The sequence below is a fragment of the Leptopilina boulardi genome, unplaced genomic scaffold (genome assembly GCF_019393585.1).
Source record: "Leptopilina boulardi isolate dan_hultmark-lab unplaced genomic scaffold, ZJU_Lbou_2.1 LbouV2_377, whole genome shotgun sequence".
NCBI lineage: Eukaryota > Metazoa > Arthropoda > Insecta > Hymenoptera > Figitidae > Leptopilina > Leptopilina boulardi.
The window spans coordinates 987,748-1,007,744 of NW_026137948.1; the positions used below are offsets into that span (position 1 = coordinate 987,748).

Genomic DNA, 19,997 nt, shown 5'->3' on the forward strand with positions numbered 1-19,997 from the left:
TACTATTGTTCCTTTTGTATTAAAGATAATAGAATGTGGGTGATACTTCCCTAAACATTTATGTTTACAATCTATCGGCCACATGTTTGAACTCGTTTGCTTCTCAGAATCGATGTATCACATAAATTTAATTAAATAAGAATAAGAAATTACATAATATATTAATAATCCCCGGACTGAGAGCTTATGAATGCTTCAACGTGTTCAAGCAAAAAGTAAGAAAAAGCAAAAAAAGATATTTAATAAAATTATAAATTTAATCATTATCATAACAAAAATTAGAAATTAATTAAAGAAAAATAAATAAAGCATTATTTTAAAGAAATAATGTTCAAACACTAATTTTCTTGAACACGAGGCCGGCCGACCATTATTAGAAAAATCTAATATTTTACATTTTATAACAAAGAAAAGGAATATTTACGAATGTTGCGACATTACTCACTTTTTCTATTAAAGAAAATCACATCCAAAAGAAGGTCCTCGATAGCTCACACACTTTTCACTAACGAAAACTATTTTAATCAAAAAAAGAGATTTACAAAGAATGTGCGACTTTCGCCAATGATTGCCAAAAAGCAAGAGAGCGAAGAAAGTCCTCGTTGCCGGCACGATGCGTCGTCCGCCTTCCCCACTTACCCCGCCGGTAGCCACCAAGGCAACAAGTGTTACAGCGTCAGGAGCGTAGTTGCTAGAAAAAGTAGTTACCCCAAAGTAAACTACACAATGTTTTCTGTTTTCTTTTGCTATAAATTTCCATCCTTGTCTTCCATGCCGTCAACCTCCGAGAATTTAGTGACGAACTCAACTCCCTTAATTACGATTTCTCAAAAATCAAAGATATTGATTCAGGTTGAGAAAAATGTATAATTACTCGGGCACTGGCTAAAGGTTGTCTCCACTGGAACGGAGATATTGCACCCACAATTTGTTCTTTCTTCACCACTTATATATATTATTATCGCTAACGGTTATTTATACTTAATAATCGCCTACCTAACAGAAAATCTTCGAACGCTGGAAATTGAACGCACACCCTAAAACTGATAGATCGCAACCCTAACCATCTAACTACACAACGCATTCTGCAAGAGCTTGTATAATAGTCAATAATATTTTTCATTTCGAATAAAACTGACGCATGCTCAATTCTACAAAGTTTTTTGAACAGTAGGATAATTTTCTTAAACTTGTATTGAAAATTTATCTAGAATCATCTTTCTCATAAGTATTAAAAATGTTTAGGTTTTGTATAATGATAGTTTCGTAAAGTGTAATATTAATTTTAGTACTTTTGAACGTATTTATTTCATTGTATAATAATAGTTATAAGCTACAATTTTTTTAATACGTCTCAAACATTTTATCATACACATAATAAAATTGTTTACAAATCTTAAAAGAAACTACTATAGAAACTGAATTACCGACCACATGTGATAATAAAAATTTTCCTTTCACGGTAAGTAAAGTTATAGTTATGCATTGGTTAAATTACTCATTCCTAGGGCTAAACTATGTGCAAATTACAGCCCGATCCGATCAACTTTTTTTTCACTTAGTTCGCTACAGGAATTTTACCCCATTTATAATATATAGTCGCGTCCTGGCATCAACTTCAAAAAACGATCATCATGTCACATTCAATTCAAAATCTATATTCCAGCAGAAGCATATTCAAGGTGACTATAGTGACATCTAAGTATTTATGCATAACTATAACTTTACTTACCGTGAAATCGAACTTTTTATTATCACATACGGTCGGTAATACAATTTCTATAGTATTTGACAACACTATTGAGATTAAATATAATTTTTATTATTATTAATTAATTCCCTAGCGGATCGAGGGGATTTTGATGAGTCTGAAAACCCTCTTAGAGAACTGTAAAAAAATTTTGCTAAAAAACAATGCACAATAATTATTATTTAAGTAAAAAAATGAATTGATTATGATAAATTAATGTTTTAAGAATATATTAGTAAAATTATTGCGATAAATTAAGCTGAAATGAATTAATAATTAATTTTTAAAGTGGACGATACATACCTGGCGAATTGAACAGTAAATAATATTTGATTATTTTCCATATGTTCGTATATAATTATTTGAAAACTTATTTGTTTTCAAAAAAGTTGTGATTAAAGATTTAAAAAATAATTTTAGTTAAGCAGATTATTGCTTAATAATTAATTAAAGTGTAAAGTTTGTGAAATATTAAGCGACTTTACCGGCAGTCGCAGTCTTCAAACAGTTGGAGTGAACGAGTTATCATGAGAATTTGATTGCGCATGAACTACCAGATGTCGCACCAAGCGATTTCTTTGAAAGATTTTCAGATTATTTAGATCCAATGCAAAAGAAATCATTCATGAGCATGAACCAATAGATACCCCAAAGGTAGTTTCCTATTATGTACTAACTTCTATCTTTAACTAAATTGTGAACAATAGCATAATAGAAAGTATTTAATAAATTGAGGAGTTCTCTTAAAAAGTTTAAAATACAGTTAAACATTTTTTCAGGGCTTAGAAAAAATTTTCAAGATTTATTTTTAAATTAAGAAGATAAATATAAATGAAACTATAAAACATATAAAAATTCGAATGAGCATTAAAAAATAATCATGGGGACTGCCACGTGAAGAGATCCAAAAAGGAAAAAGTTTTTCTCTAATCACGTACTAACTCTGATGGGCATTTGCAGTACTAGACTAGTTATTAGTTTTAGGTAAAATATTTTTACAATTTGTTGACTTTTTTTGGATGGGGGGGGGTAATTTTGGGGGTTTACAAAACACAGCATAGGGAGCGTTCGTAAATGATGTCACGCACTGAGGGGGAGGGGGGGTTTGCTAAACATGTATTTTTTCTATAAGAAAATATAGTAAAATAGCGTGACAGGGGGGGTAGGGGTAAAAAATCTTGAAACAGTGTGTGACATCATATGTGAATGTTCCCACATTATTAAAACAAATTAAAGAAATATTTTTCTCATACAGATACATTAAAGACACAAAGTCTTTTTTTCAAAAAAATGAACAATGTTTTTAGTCGATTTTGTCAATTTTTGTTTTATAGAATCATGAAAAGGGACTTTACATGATTCTATACCGAAAATAAAAAAGTTGGATTATCTTAAACATTAGAACTGTTGACGTTCTTGATCTTGTTGTTATAAACAATTTAGTGGATTAATTTCAGATGGCTTTTTTCTAACTTTTAGTAATTGAAAACCATATAATTTGTTGTATTTGAGATCTAACAGCAATTACCAGTTCAGTAGTTTTTGTAAATTAATGATTTTTTAATTTAAAAAATTGTTGCTATCAGACATTGTAAATTTTTTTTATATACGCGTAAATTTTTTTTTTCATTTTTAAATTTTTGTTTGAAAGTTAAAGAGGTGTATTTTCACTAAACAAAAAATATTGACAAAAAAATATTTTGTTTATATAAAATTATTATTAAAAATATAAAAATTATTTAATTAATTTTTTTTTGTTAAATATTATAAAAATACATTATCTTTAAAGAAACTTTATAAAAACCGAATCTGAAACATGTAAAAACAGCGGTATTGTGTATTTGTTAATTAAGGGTTGTGTATAAAAAATGCTATATGTAAAAATTAATTATTAAAGTATAAGTACAGTGGAACCTAGATTATCCGAACCGAAAAACATTTCATTCGAACTTCTATTATCTGAACTATTTTTTGGTCTCCCGAATTGTAAATTTTATTTTCTCTGTTTATTTTATCATTCATATTTTCGCGGGACATTTTTAGCGTCCCTTGCTACTGCTGAGAAGAATGCGTGATTTGGCATCTAAAAAATGAATAGATGCTATCTTTCAAAGCAAAATAACCAAATTTATGCCAAAGAAATCTTAAAAATTTCAGAATTTTCTGAGTTTTTAATATATTATTAATTAATATATATTTACACATATGTATATACTTATGTATATTTAAAAACATATGTATTAAGTTAAATATATAGTTCAACTGTACATTTTTTTACTTTAATTATTAAAAAAAATTAAAATCTCTATTATCCGAATTTTCGATTATCCGAACCCGGCCTTGCCTAGATTAGTTCGGATAATCGAGGTTCCACTGTATTAGTCATTTACCTTGACTAATAATATAGCACATTTTGAGCAATATGGCATTAATTTCGTAATTAGGAACTGGAATCATTAAAATTGTTTAGGGGTCGTGCACATAATACGTCACGCAAACAGGGGGATGGGGGGTCTAGAGATTTGTGACGAACCATATAGAAAAAGTGGCGCTAATGTATGGAACCAAGTGTGTCATAGGGATGGGGGGGTCAAAAAAGGGTAAAAATTATATGCACGTCCCCTTAAACAATTAAAAATAATTATTTTATAATAACTACACTGAAAAAAAAATTTATTTGATTCAAATAACTTGAATTATTTGAATCGCATTTATTTGAACCAAATAAATCGTATTTGGTTCAATTAAATAATTAATTCAATTGAATAAATGAATTTATTTAATACAAATAATGAGTTACTTGAAACTATTCATTCATTTATTTCACTCAAATATTTCGTTTATTTGGTACAAATAAAAAGTATTTGACACAATAAATTTATGTAATTGATTTAAATTAACTGAATTATTTAATACAAATAATTCGTTATTTAATCCTAATACACTATTTTATTAAGACAAATAAAAAAAAATATTTCAATCTATTAAATATTTATTTAAAACGATAATAATGATTTACTTCAAACAATTTATTTATTTATTTCACTCAAATATTTCTTTTTATTGAAACAAATAAAAAGTATTTGATACAATAACTTTATTTAATGGATTCAAGTAAACTAAATTATTTGATACTAATACACTATCTTATCAAGACAAATAAAAAAATATTTCAATCAATTAAATATTTATTTGAAACGATAATAATGATTTACTTGAAACAATTAATTTATTTATTACACTCTACTATTTCATTTTTTTGATACACATAAAAAGTATTTGATACAATAAATTTATTAATTCTAATTAATTAAATTATTTAATATAAATAATGCGTTATTTAAATAATACACTATTTTATTAAAGGAAAATAAAATACTTTGATCAATTAAATATTTAAGTGTAGTGAGAATAATCAGTTATTTGATACTATTCTTTTATTTATATATATTATTTAATAATATTTTAAATCCAAAAGTCAAATAATTTTTCCATAAACAAAAAATTAATGTTTACAATGATTCAGAACAACGAAAAACGCGTTTTTAATAAAAATATATTTACACTTTTTTTTAAAATAACACACTCACATATGATCGAATAGCAAAATTTTCCAAGTCAAAAATTCAAATATTTTTTCATCTACAAAAAATTAATATTTACAATGTTTGAGAACAACAAAAACGGCATTTTTAATAAAAATATATTTACATTTTTTTTGAAAATTCTGAGTTAGGTAGTTAGTTAGTTAGGTATTTTGCAAGTTCAAATGACATCAAGAAGTTAACATTCGTTTTTACGTAGCGTGCGTAGCGTAGTTGGTAAAGCGTTAGACTCATAATAATCCGTAGTATAGGTCGTAGGTTCGATTCCCCCCATGCGTTAGATTTATTTATTTCTCAGGTGTGCGTTTATTCATTAATTCTATGTATGAATTAGTTGAAAAATGAAAATATGCGATCATAGTATGCAGAAATTACATATTTTTTAATTTAATTATTTGAGTAAGAATTTAATTTAGAAATTGAAGAATTAGTAAATAAATATGTTATTTATTCAATTCAAATTTTTGATTTATTTGAATCAAAAAATTCTTACATTTTATGCAAATAAATTATGTATTTGGATCAAATAAAATAATAATTGCCACAATTAAAGTTGTTTTAGTTTCAATTAAAACAATTATTTATCACAAATAATCGAATATTTGATTCAAGAAAATTTTTAGTTGTTTCAAGAAAGATATTTTAGTAATGCAAATAAATATTTATTTGAGTCAAAAAACATGAAGTATTGAATGAAATAATTTTCATAATTGATTCAAATAATTATTTATTAGCTTTGAACATTCCATTTGTTTGATTTGAATACTTTGTATTTGTTTTTTAAATAACTATTTATTCGATACGATAAAATAAAATACTTATGTCTAGTAAATATTTATTTGAATGGAATAATTTTCATAATTGATTCAAATAATTATTTATTAGATTTGAATATTCCATTTATTTGATTTGAATACTTTGTATTTGATTCAAATAACTATTTATTTGATACGATAAAATAAAATACTTAGGTTGAGTAAATTTGTATTTGGTTCAAATACACATTATTCCCGCTAGGGGGCTGCTAGTTACAGTGCGGTTTATTTTTGCTCTTGGTTTTTGCTTTTTTTTGCGTCTTTTGTGGCTCTTTTTTGTAGACGTGACTTTTCAACGTATGTTATCGATTTTTTAAAGTATTTTTTAAAAAAGTTATTTGAGTGCTGTAGTCTACATGTGCTTAATTTTTGATTTTTATAAACCTAACCTACAAACACGTGGGTGATAAGTGTTTCTTAGTTCTGTATAGTCATTATTTGAGGAATTATTTGACGAATTATAATGGCTCCTAAACAATTATCAGTTAAATCTGATTGTGTGTGGTGTAATAAACCAGTGCTTGATCCTGTGTTTTGCCCTGGTTGTAATTCGCCTTATCACCCAAGCTGTAAGACGCGTTGTCCTTCTCTTGATAACGGCTTTCTGTCTAAATGCTGCAAACCGCGATCTCCGTCTCCTTCTTCTGTCCCTATCACCGCTAAAGACATTGAAAATATTGTGAAAAAGACTGTTGAAATGTTCCAACCTAAATTTGATGCTATATCTATCAAGTTGGACGACATAAATCTTAAACTAGATAATACTTTGTCTCGCATCGACAATATTGACATAAGGATGGACGATGTGGTGTCTCGTGTTGTAGTGCTTGAAGGTACGGTCAGGGATGTCAATATTGTTCCTCCTACTGATACTTCAGTTGTCAGCATGTGCATGTCTGAAATTCAATCTCGTGAGAGAAAGAAATTTAATTTGATTCTTTTTGGAATTCCTGAGCATGCTGAGTCTGATACTTCGGGAAACATAGCTGAAATTTTGAAAGAAAATATTTTTAAAATTCTTGCGCCTTTTGCTCCCTCCTCTGTCTCTGATATTCTTAAAGTTCAAAGACTCGGTGCTTTTGCGCAGGCGTCTCGAAAACCCAGGCTGGTGAGGATTGTGTGTGCAACGGAGGAGAAGGCACGAGCAATCCATCAAACATTTGTAACTGCCAAAGGGAGCACGGAATACCCCCATCTATCGAACACATGGATGACTTTGGATCGAACAAAGCTCGAATTGGAGGAAATAAAATTAGTGAAAAAGGATATAGCAGCTCGTCGTTTAAATGGAGGGTCTGTGAAAATGGTGTTTCGTCAGGGAAGACCTGTCATTGTAAACACCACGATTCCAGAGGCATCTTCTTCCACTCCTCATGCGAGCGTAGTGACCATTCATTAACTTCCCCTATCTCCCTCCAACGGTCTGTTCCATGTGATCGCCTCGTGAGTGACGTACATTCTATCTCAAGTAGTATACACCATTTATCAATTTACTACCAGAATGTCAGGGGCGTGAGAACAAAAATTGACTCTCTACGCATAGCTGTTTCTCTGTGTAGTTATGATCTTTTAATATTTAGTGAAACTTGGTTAGTTGCTTCTATAAACTCTGCCGAATTGGGTTTTATGAACTATACAGTTTATAGATTTGACAGGAATCCTGCAACTAGTGATTCACAGCGTGGAGGTGGTGTGCTAATTGCCGCCATTATTTCTATTAAAAGTACTTTAATAGATACAAAATTAGATACGGTTGAACATGTTTGTGTCAAGCTCAATTTTTTTTCAACTATATTTATAATAGTATGTTTTTATATACCACCGAACTCTAATTTGGACATTTATTCTAGTGTTTTCCAATTATTTGAAGACATTTCTTTTTTATTTCCAAATGCTACAGTTTATTTTTTTGGAGATTTTAATCTTCCTTTCATTAATTGGTACTTTGACAACAGTTCTGATCTAATATGTTCACCGAAATTTGCTTCTTCACGCTTGTTTACAGACATATCAAATCTTATTTCTGAAACTTTGAGTTTTCTTAATTTAAAACAGATAAATCAATTTTTAAATATTTTTGGTTCACTACTGGATTTAATTTTTTGTAATGGTGATCTTTTTGATTTAAATTTAGCTTCTGATCCTATTTTGCCTATTGACTGTTATCATCCTGCGCTTATTCTTCAAATTTTTTGTAATGCTTCTAGAAGTATGTCTTCTTTGTCGTCATCTACTACTTTTAAATTTGATTTTTTTAATGCAGATTTTGGTAATATTAACCTCTATCTTGCAAACATTGATTGGGCATTTTTAAATGACCTTGCAATTGATGACGCAGTCGACTGCTTCTATCAGCATTTGTTTAATGCAATTGAACTTTTTGTTCCTACTAAGCGAGTAAATTCTTTAATTAATCCTGCATGGTTTACTTCTAAACTTAAGAATCTTGTTTTTCAAAAGAAAATTGCTCATCTTAATTATAAAAAATTTAAATCTCATGAAAATTACGTCATTTTTTCTAATCTTCGTAAAAAATGTAAATCTTTATCAAACACTTGTTATCGAGACTATTTATCTCGTATTGAGAAAGCTTTAATTGACAACCCAAATAATTTCTGGAATTACGTAAACTCGTTACGTCATAGCAATAGAATTCCTAATACAATGTTCCTCGGAGACTGTACAGCTGATAATAACTTGGATATTGCTAATCTTTTTGCTAATTTATTTGAATCGGTGTACACTTCTCCTACATTAAATGAATTTATTTTTGATAGTAATAATAATGATATGGACAGTGTCGATTTGAATACTATTTTTATTACTAAAGAGCAAATATATAATAAATTAAAATCTCTGGATGTGAGAAAGGGCGCTGGTCCCGACGGAGTTCCTCTTTCCCTTCTTCGCGCATGTTGCTGGTCTTTTCTAGAGCCTCTTTTTATTTTATTTAACAAATCTCTCTCTTGTGGTATTTTCCCTTTCGAATGGAAAAAAGGTTTTATTGTTTCTATCCACAAGAGTGGTGATTTAAACAATGTTGTTAATTACCGTCCAATTACCATTTTAAATGCAATAGCTAAAGTTTTTTAAAATATTATTTTTGATATCATTTATCTTTCAGTTAAAAATTTAATTTTGGATGAGCAACATGGGTTCATGAGGGGAAGATCGACAGCTACTAACCTTAGTATTTATGCTGACTATTTGTTAAACTGTGTTGAAAATAAATCTCAAGTTGACTCAATTTACACTGACTTTAAAAAGGCGTTTGACAGAGTTGACCATCACATACTTTTGGCCAAGCTGAGGGGCATGGGCTTTTCGGACATATTGATTTCTTTTTTTAACAGTTATCTTACGAATAGATATAACTCTGTTCGTGTTAATAACGTTTTCTCTAGAGCATTTGTTGCCACATCTGGTGTTCCTCAGGGCTCGCACCTGGGTCCGTTATTCTTTTTATTGTACATTAACGATGTTAAAGATTTTATAAAATTCTCTCTTATCCTTCTCTTTGCCGATGCTTTAAACTTTATAAAACTATATTTTCTGTAAACGATTATCAACTTCTCCAACGCGATTTAAATGGACTTATTGAATGGTGTAAAATTAATCACATGGATCTCAATGTTAAAAAATGTTGCGTAATTTCTATTAGTAAATCCAAAACCATTCAAAAGTATCATTATTTTGTCGGCGATGAGGATCTTAATAGGGTTAACCAGGTGCGAGATCTTGGGGTCATCTTTGATGATTCTCTACTTTTTAGTATTCACATTTCTAATATTGTTAATTCTGCACTCAGATCTCTCGGCTTTGTCATTAGAAATGCTTCGGCTTTTCATAATCCAAGAACACTTAAATCTCTTTATTCTTCTTTTGTTAGATCCCAGATTGAATATTGTTCTGTGCCTTGGAAACCTTTTTATGCTCAACACCTTATCAGAATAGAAAGAGTTCAAAACCGTTTTCTTCGATTTTTTGCTAGACAAACTGGTATCCGTTTTGACAGATTTTCTCATGAGTATGATAACCTAAGAACATCGGTGAACTTCCCCAGACTTACATCCAGATTGGACTATTTTGATATGCTTTTCTTTTTTAAAATTTTAACAGGATATATTGATTGCCCTACTCTATTACTTATTAAATTTTCAGTTCCTATACGTCATTCCAGAAAATATGCTTTGTTCCATGTACCGTTCCATCGAACAAACTACGGAGTTAACTCTGTCATTAGTAGATTGTCTAGAGGAGCTAATGCGTTGACTGATAATATTGATTTTTTTGATATAAGTCTGAATTCATTTATAACCGCACTGCGTAATTTTTTCTTTATAAACTAGTTTTTTATTTTTCCTTCTTACATAGCAGCGTTATACTAATGTATCATTTAAGTTTGTTAATCTTTTCTCAAGGGTTCTTTATTTTAAAGACCCGTATGTAAATAAATAAATAAATATTTATTGGATAATAGACAAGTAAATGATGCATTTGGATCAAATACTTCTTATTTAATCCAAATAAATTTTTCTTTCAGTGTACTGAAATGGGAATTGCTTTTGGAACTCAAATACAAAAAATTAGGTGGTTTTTAATTACTAAAAGTTAAAAAAAAACTATTTTCAATTAACCACTAAAATGTATATAACAATTTTGAGAGGTCATTAAAAAATTTGTTAACTATCGAAATATGTTTCTTCGTTAATACCTACATTAAAGGTTTTTAAGGAAGTTATAAGCATTTAAAAATTAAAAGTAATGAAAATTCTGAAATTTTGAAATATTTATATCTCGAAAACGGCTTGCTCAAAAAATTTGGAAAAATTCATGAAATCTAATCGCAATTAGTACCTATTAAAAGAAAAAAAAAGTTTGAAAAAATCAGTGATGCAATTGCAGATGGACTTCTGATTTGGCGTGGAATACCTCATATAAAAATGAAATAACAATGAAATATATGTATTTAATGTAATAATTTCAATTCAGAAGGATAAAAATATTAATTATTATTTGTTGGTATTATTTTCTGTTCTGATAAAAAGAAATTTTAATGTTTAAATACTTATCTACTTTTTTATTCTTCTAATAATTGTATAAATATTGAAAATAAAAAAACTATTTAGTTTTTTTATTTTCAATATTTATTTATTATAATAATAATAAAAAGAATACTGCAAATTTTAAAAAGCAGAAAGATGTAGAAATAATAATTTTAAATTATGCGCTAAAAAATCAAATGCATACCACAGCGCCACATGACGGTAAGATAATGATTTAAAGCTCTTTAATTTTTCACTGTGTTTACATTATACATGTGCTTCATGTGCTTACATGTGCTTGCTATAGCTTGCCAATATTACTTCCTAATTTGTTTAAAAAAAACATCTTGTATATTAAAATACAGTGAGAAGTGCGAAAAGAAACGTTTTAACGATCTTTGTTAAGTGAGTTTTTCTGGTTTTTGGTGAGAGTGAGTGCCTGTGTGAGCACGCATATTTTGCGTTGGACGCAGCATATTGGCGGGACAACTCTAACCTCCTTTCCTGGTCATCGAAAAACTCACTTTAAATGTAAGTTTATTTATTTCAGATTGATATTTTTTTGCAGGGTCATATTTTTCGATATGATATTTCATATTTCGCGATTTATCATATTTTATTTAAAAATAAATAAATTAACGCACTATATTTATTTGTAATATTTTTTTATGAAGTCTAATATATGTAGATTATTAATTTGATTACCATAATGAAGAATATTTTTTAACTATATCAATTATTTGTTAACAAATAAATTGCTTCAGAAGTCCTTTTTCACCTTTTGTTTCACTTTTGGTCACATGTTTTTGCTTCCTCTCCTCGCGAGGAAGCTTTGTATTCGTGACAATTTTCGATTTTTTAAAAGTGGGTAATATGGACTCATTCTTGTCTAGAATGCATATATTAAAAGTTTTAAACAAATGTCCCGATGTATAAGTGTGTATGTCACAGAAACTTGTGTACAAATTATCTCTAATACACTTCGATGGATTGTTCTGAAATTTTGTAGGCTTATTAAAGTCATCAATATCTAAAATCAGACACAAGAATTTCAAAAAATATCTGCTTAATTTTTTTTACGTCATTTTTTCAAAAATTTGAAAATATGCTTTTATGCAAAAATTTTTTTAAACTGAAAATATAAATTTTTTGTCCAAGAAACTGATTTCTCGCATTAAAACGAATTGCAATTAACCTATATAAAGTTTATATTTTACTTAAAATCTGTAAATTATATAATTTTTTAAATTTAAAAAAAAATTCGTTTTTTTAAATAACAAATTAATTCATGAAAATTTTTAATGAATTTTGCCAGAGTTGTATTCCTTGCATCAAAACAAATCAATTGATAATATATATAATATATAAGTGTATATCAATATATAAGTGTTTATCATGTTGAAGACTAACAATTATCAAAAAATTGTTCGCATTTGCACCTTAAAAATAAATATTTTTTTTCAATTAAGCCAAAAAAATCATTAGTAAGTTATTCATTACGAAACACATGAATACAAAGAAAAAGTATCAAAAATAAATTTAATTATTTCAGAATTTCAAAAAGAAAAATAATTAAAATTTAAAACTTAAATATTATTTCTTTGAGAGAGAGAGAGAGAGAGAGAGAGAGAGAGAGAGAGAGAGAGAGAGAGAGAGAGAGAGAGAGAGAGAGAGAGAGAGAGAGAGAGAGAGAGAGAGATATTGTTAAGTAATTTATGCATACAAAATGGAGAATATTATTATTTTAAAAAAGCAATAAGAAGGTAAATACAAAAAATTTGAATTTTAAAAGATTTTTCAATAGTCTTTTGGAGACTCAAGGAAGTTACAAACAAACTCTGACTTCAAAATCATTCTGACTACTTTTTACATTTCCGAGAACGGTGTCAAAATAATGTGGTAGGAAGCTTGCAGCAAGGTGATTCCTGGAATTCGCCTATAGCTATTTCTCTCTCTATTCAGTCTATAGCACTCCACTCTTAGCTTTCGCAAGTCTCACATTATTTGATTAGCTTTTTACTCTCAGTTCGCGTAAAGTGCAGTCTTTTCTTTTTTTAAGTGTTTAGGGAAAGTGGATATTCATTACAATGGAAACTCCTACAAATGCTAAACGTAAGTATTTTTAAACTTCATTCCTAACAATTAATCGACGTATTTTATAATTATTACAACACAAGATTAAAGAAATTTTTTTTACTAATTATATATTTGAAAGTTTTTAGTTTAGATTTTAGAAATAATTGAACTTTAAAGAGATTTAAAAAAAACTTTTTATAGTTTTGAATGGCTAAAGTTTTAATTTTAAAGAGTAAGTTTTACAGAATTCTTAATTAATTTATTTTTTAATTGAAGCTATTTTATAATTATTAAAATTAATAATTCATTACAAGAAAAGATATATATTTTAATTCATGAATAATGATCGATTCCGACGTTAGGTAAATTTTCACAAATTTCTACATTTGCTAATTAAAAATATAACTTTTTCGGAAATTTCAAGTTTCTTTATTATTACAAAAAGGGAAAAATTGTCAATTATTTTAACAAATTTTTTTATTTCTTTCTAAGACTATTTCATAAAATTTCAAAGTTTTATAAAATGACAATTTCGCGAAGTTAAAGCCTTTTAACATGGATTTTTGATATAAATGAAATTAAAAAAAATTTAATAATTAAAAATTTCTTGAATAAGGAAATCTGTTTTAATAAAAATTATTTGAATTAAATTTTTTTAAAATAAAAATTGTGTTGAATGATAAATGATTAAAAAGTAAGTTCAGTTAATTTTAAAAATTTATTTATTCTTACAAGCGGGATAAAATTATCATTTTCCAAAGTTTTTGTCTTTAAGATAAATTTTTTTTCCTATTCTCTTTCTTTTGGAATTTATAAAATTTGTTATTTACTTCCACATATTGGTCAAAAGATTTTATTTAAAAAAAAATAAACAATTTTTTTAACAAAATTTTAATTGAATCGTGATTTTCGAAAAGAGCTAAACTCGAAAAAGCATAAGTGTCATTTTCGCATAATAATTGACAGTGAAAGTGACTCTTATACTTTTCAGAGTTAAGTTATTTTCGGAATTTACCATTCAATTAAATTTTTATTTAACAGAATTCCAAATTAGCTCAAAATCTATTGAACAGAATTTTTGTGTGAGAGAATTTGTATTTTACAAAAATTTGAATAAACTTTTATTTTAAAAAATTATTATTTTACAAAACTTTTTTGGTAATACAAATTTTTTTAAATTAAAATTGTGTTGAAGCAAAATTGTCTAAAATCTACTTTTAGATTCAATTGTTATTTCGTCCTGAAAATTATTGAGTTTTATTTCTTTCGAAGACTATTTCCTTAAATATTTAAGTTTTACTTTCCAGTGTTTTTCTCATTAGGAAATATTTTTTTTCCAATTCTCCTGCGTTTGGAATTTATAAAATTTATTACTTATTTTTGCACATTGACCAATACTTTTTATTAAAAAAGTAATGAACATTTTTCTTTAACATAATTTTTATTAAATTTCATTTTTAAACTAAATAAATTTTATTTATCAGAAATCCTATTGACTTGAATTTTTGTGAGAGAGAATTTGTAATTCAAAAAAATTCCATTTGAACTAACTTTTTTTATAAAATTAATATTTTACAAAACAGTTGGCAAAATTTGCACAAATCAGATAGATGTATGATCGGATAAATACAATTTCTGTCAACTGAAAATTCTTCGATTTCAATGTTTTATAAAATTGTAATTTAATCGAGTTAATGTTTGTTAACATGGATTCATGATACAAATGAAATTTTTTTTGCATAAAAATTTTTAAAATAAAAATTGTGTTGAAAGAAACATGTTTGTTAACATGGATTCATGATACAAATGAAATTTTTTTTATATAAAATTTTTTTAAATAAAAATTGTGTTGAAAGAAAAATGTTTAAAATCTAAGTTTAGTTAATTTCGAATTATTTTTATAAACGTCTTAAAATTGTCATTATTTCTAGAAAATTATGTTTTTTTATTGCTTTCTTTTTCAGACTATTTCCTTAAATATTCGAATTTTATTTTCTAAAGGCAGGGTTGTTAGAAGCTCTGGAAATCCAGGAATAGTCAATGATTTTTAAAAAAGGTCTGGAAAACCTGGGAAAGTCATGAAAATTTGAAAAAATCGCTTGAATTGTATTCCACCTAATATTTAAAAAAAATTTCATTTTAATTATGGCTTGATACTTTGATAAATTATTGTCTTATATAAAAGTAACAAAATATAAACTTATTTTTTTAAAAATTATAATAAATTTATATAATAAAAAGTAAAGGGAATTAAAGTTTTGATTTGTCAGGTAACATTGTTATTTTCTAATACCTATAATTTTTACAGAACTATGGATTTTAATTTATCATGAGGATTTTTGTTTAATTTTTCATGTACTCTTTAATGCCTAAAAATTTTTTTCTCTTATTTTTTTAATTAATCGTTATTTTTCATTTTGAGAAAATTTTTTTTTGTATTTTTATTGAATACTGAGATTTTTTCTAACAAAGCAGTATAAATATAAAAATAGAACAACATTATGTTGTCGAGAAAATATTAAAAACAGGACAAAAGTAGGTTTTTTACATGTTCTCTTAAACCTAATTTTGTCCCATTTTTATATTTATACAGTATTTAAAACTGAAAAATAAGAGTTAATTAAAAAAAACTTTTTAGGCATTGAAAAGTGCATATAAAATTAAACAAAAAACCCTTATGTTCAATTAAAATCCGTAAACTTTTGTGGAAAGTTATACGGATTAGAAAATAACTGTTACCTGAAAAATCAAAACTCCAATCCCTCTTTACTCATTATAATTTTTTAAAAAACAAATTTAAGTATATTTTGAGATTTTGATATTTGCTTCTAGGACAATAATTTATCTAAGTATTATTTATAAAAATTTGTATTCAACTATATTGTGATTAAATGGAATTTCAATTTACTCAAATTTTTATTTAACAGATTTTCTTATACATTGAGTTTTTTTATTAATTATAAAAAAAATTAAATAAGAATTGTAAGAATAAATTTTTTAAACTTCTATTTAAAAGAAATTATGACTAGCAAAATTCTTATGAAGTACAATTTTTATTAAACTGAAGTGTTTCTTTAATTAAATATATGTTTAACCAAATATTATTAGTCAATAGTATTTTTATTAATGATTTAGAAAAAAATGTTTTTCTGTATATATATTTTTACAATTTTTTGTCTAAAGAAATTTGGCTATAGATATTTCTTATGGCTTAATCGCGCTCATTCAAATGGTATATCGGAAAAAGTTGCTTTAAAAATAAAGAAATTACGGATGGTTATTTAATAAAAACATAATTTTTCCAAGTTTTTTTTAATCATTTAAAGAATAAAAAAATTGAAGTACCTTACCCTCCGCTAATATTTTTTAATATTACATTGCCTCATCACAGAATATGGAAGTGGAAAACGAGAGAAAGGGGAGTATAATAAATATACTCCGCCATTAATATGTGCTCCTAAAAGAAGAAAGGAAATCGAAGGTGTACAAAAAAACCCAAAAAAAACGAAACAAAAAATAGTAAAACGGGCACCAACATTAAATAAGGTATGGTTATAAATAATATAATATTGTCTGAAATATATATATGTGTGTGAGTGGGGGGCGAATTTCTTGAAGTCTAACAATAAGCAAAATGTAAACATTGAATTATGTGATTTTGAAATTTTTTTCCCTGCTCTTTCAAATGGAGTAAATTTTTTTGTTAAAATTCAGGATATACCCCTTTTTGGAAAATGAAAAATATTTTTATTGTTTTGAATAAAAGACCGTTTTTATTTCTTTTTTTACACCTTAAAATGAAGCTTAAAATGTATGTTTTTTTGTTTTCGAGATATTATTTAATTAATTATGAGATGTTAATAATTGCAATTGTTCATTAACAATCTACTTATGCAAATTACTTTATATAGGACTCGTTGAATGCGCATTTAACGTTAACTTCAGAAATTTCGCCTCATATATACCTTGGTGGTAGCCCTTCATTTATTTTCAAGTTCAAGGCTTATTTTTAATAGGGGAATGTATCCATTAGTGGACCACCTTTTTATTTACTCAAATAATTGTTTTCAGTGAAGGATATTTAAAATAATATATAATACACATATATGATACAAATATATCTATAGATATTGTCCTCAGCTATAACTTATATATGTATATATAATATGGGTGATTCTCCCCGTAGCGCACAACTTCTTTATTTCATGTTGTGAAAAAAAACACAAATAATGTTTACATAATATTTCGATTCAAATGTAAAAAGGAAATTTTTGTGATTACAAACAAAAACCAATAGTTACTTTTGCATTTAACATTATAATTTTTCATGAAAAGTGGTTTTAGGGCTGAAAACGTCAAAATTTGACATGTTGAAATTTTAGTATTGCATATTTTAGTGGAATTGAATAAAAAAACGTTTGATCAAAAAAAATAATTATTTTCTTTTTTTTGCTATTTATACTTGACTGTACTTTTGTGTGTTATTCTGCGTTTTATTATTAAACATTGAATTATTTTAATAAAAGTCAAATGTTAATATAGTTCTACTTCAGTAACAGCAAAAGTTATATTCCTTTAGTTGATCCATGAAGAAAGTAATCAATTTTCTGATTGATTTATCCTTTTTTTATACATTTCAAGATTCAAATTTGTACAGGGCATCACAAAATCGTCTCCGCCGGCATCCACCGACCCTTCGAAAATAATAAAAATAAAAAATAATAATTAAATAATGAAGGTTAAATAACGTGTAGTTATATTGTTACCCGTGTAGAAATTACCAACGTTTGCCTAAAATGATTGTTGGCCCAACATTGGTCCTACCTTTGCATCCCCTGTTTATATATTCTAGACTGGTCCTAGCTTGGACTTAGCTAGAATATCTAGTTAAGTGTCAGAAATTTTTTATGAAAAAAAAGTGATTTAATTTTGGATTTATAAAATAATCTCATATAATACTTATTTATTTAATTAATAATTATTTACATGGTTTTAATTATTTATTAATTTGCAATAAATATTTAAAAACATTTTTCCATAGTTATATTTGTTAATTTATTTGATTGGTATATATATTGCCAAATAATGTATTTCAAAAATATGTTGTTGAATTTTTATTTGTTTAAACAATTCATTGTTCATAATTTATAACATTTTTAAATACACATAGACACAATTTTATAAATTTGTTACCTTCTCTTAGTAGTTATTAATTTAAAGGTTATAAATAAAGTAAAATGTAGAATTAAATTTGCAACAACTATTATGATAAAAATTGTTTAAATAAATAATTTTTTCTATTTATTAACATTTTTCACAATTTTCCTAGAAAAATGCAGTATTTTTTCTATTGTAAAGTTAGGAAAAAGCTGCATCTTCCTAGGTGCACTACAAAACAGTTAATAAATAACAACAATAAATTGTTTAAACAAATTAACAATGCAGTATAATGTTTTAAATCCATTATTTGACAACATAAAACACTTACAGTGAAAGTGAAAATTTATATAGAAAATCAAATAAAAATATCTATTTATGTTAGGTAGCCGCGGTCGTTAAAGCGTTCTTTAGGTCATGCGTCTGGGGTTCGATTCCTATAGGGTTCAAACTTGGACCTAGTTAATAATGGGGCAAAATAGATAGGACCAAGCTAGGATCAGTTGTCATTTTCTACACGGGGTGCAGTCTATATAAATGTGAAACATATGAAACCGATTAAAAAAAATCTTTTGTAAAACAAAGGAAGTTTGGACGAAAGATACTGCTGTGTTCCCTTATGAATTGCAAGCTGGGGGTAAATTATAAGACTACTGGAATAAAGTTGTTTTTCTACGTCACTAGATCGTAGATACTGTTCATAATGTCTTAAAATAGTTTCTTTCTTCGCGGATATGTTGTTCAGAGATAGGGAACGCCACTGGTCTAACCTCTCTCCACTCTCGAAAAACACCCTCAATTGTGAGAACCAGTTAGGCCCAGAGCTAGGCCTCTTCAGCGCTAGTTTTCTTAATTTCATAAAACACTGCCTGGGATACCTAGAATTGTCCATTGAAGAAATCTTACAAATCCAGGACAGTGTTAAAGATAAGATCTTGTGAGCAAAATGAGTTGTCCCAGCTTCAAGTCTAACTGCATAGTTTGGGGTATTGACAGGGAGATATAAAAGTTTTTTAAAAAACGAAAGTTGAACTTTTTCTAGAAGATCCAAATAGCCAAGTCCCCATATCTGAACACCATATATTAAAATGCGAATACCAGTATCGCGCAATTACATGGATCTTGTTGTAATATATCTATGATGCGAATTGCATACTAGGTGCACAGTTTGATGTGTTTTATTCAACAAATATCGGTTTTATTAAATCTGTTTTGAACTTATGTACACTTGTGGCGGTCTTTGGGTGTGTTGTTCTATGTCTCGGCTTTCCCTGTCTGAAAAGTGTCTCTACTTATTTCTTTATTAAGTGCAGATTAAGTGCACTGGTGATTCTGTTCTGACAATTTTGCAATTTTTCTCCCTTGTCTTAGACTAAATTGTGTCTGTGAAAATTTGAAGTGTAAATCTTTATTGTCTCCTGTTTTGGTTATTTTCGGCTTTCTAATTTAATAGTGTTTAATTAGTGTGTTTATAACAAGTTTTAATAATAAACATGTCCCTTCCCACCTTATTGACGAACGAGGAAAAGAGATGGAGTGATCTTATGAA

General features: G+C 27.2%; 2 protein-coding genes and 1 long non-coding RNA gene across 5 annotated transcripts in view; 1 reads left to right on the forward strand and 2 right to left on the reverse strand.

Annotated features, from left to right (window-relative positions):
• The window catches only part of LOC127287902 (uncharacterized), a 103,372-nt gene extending 102,752 nt beyond the window's left edge, over positions 1 to 620 (reverse strand). The window contains exon 1 of the long non-coding RNA XR_007843959.1: positions 446 to 620. This is a non-coding gene — a long non-coding RNA (uncharacterized LOC127287902). The remainder of the gene's footprint in view (positions 1 to 445) is intronic.
• The window catches only part of LOC127287886 (pseudouridylate synthase 7 homolog), a 757,063-nt gene that overhangs the window by 493,511 nt on the left and 243,555 nt on the right, over positions 1 to 19,997 (reverse strand). The gene's annotated exons all lie outside the window — the stretch shown is intronic.
• LOC127287884 (KN motif and ankyrin repeat domain-containing protein 2) overlaps positions 11,582 to 19,997 on the forward strand; it is a 265,830-nt gene continuing 257,414 nt past the window's right edge. For both annotated transcript variants that reach the window (XM_051315023.1, XM_051315028.1), the window contains exon 1: positions 11,582 to 11,746. The gene's annotated coding sequence lies outside the window, so the exon portion shown is untranslated. The remainder of the gene's footprint in view (positions 11,747 to 19,997) is intronic.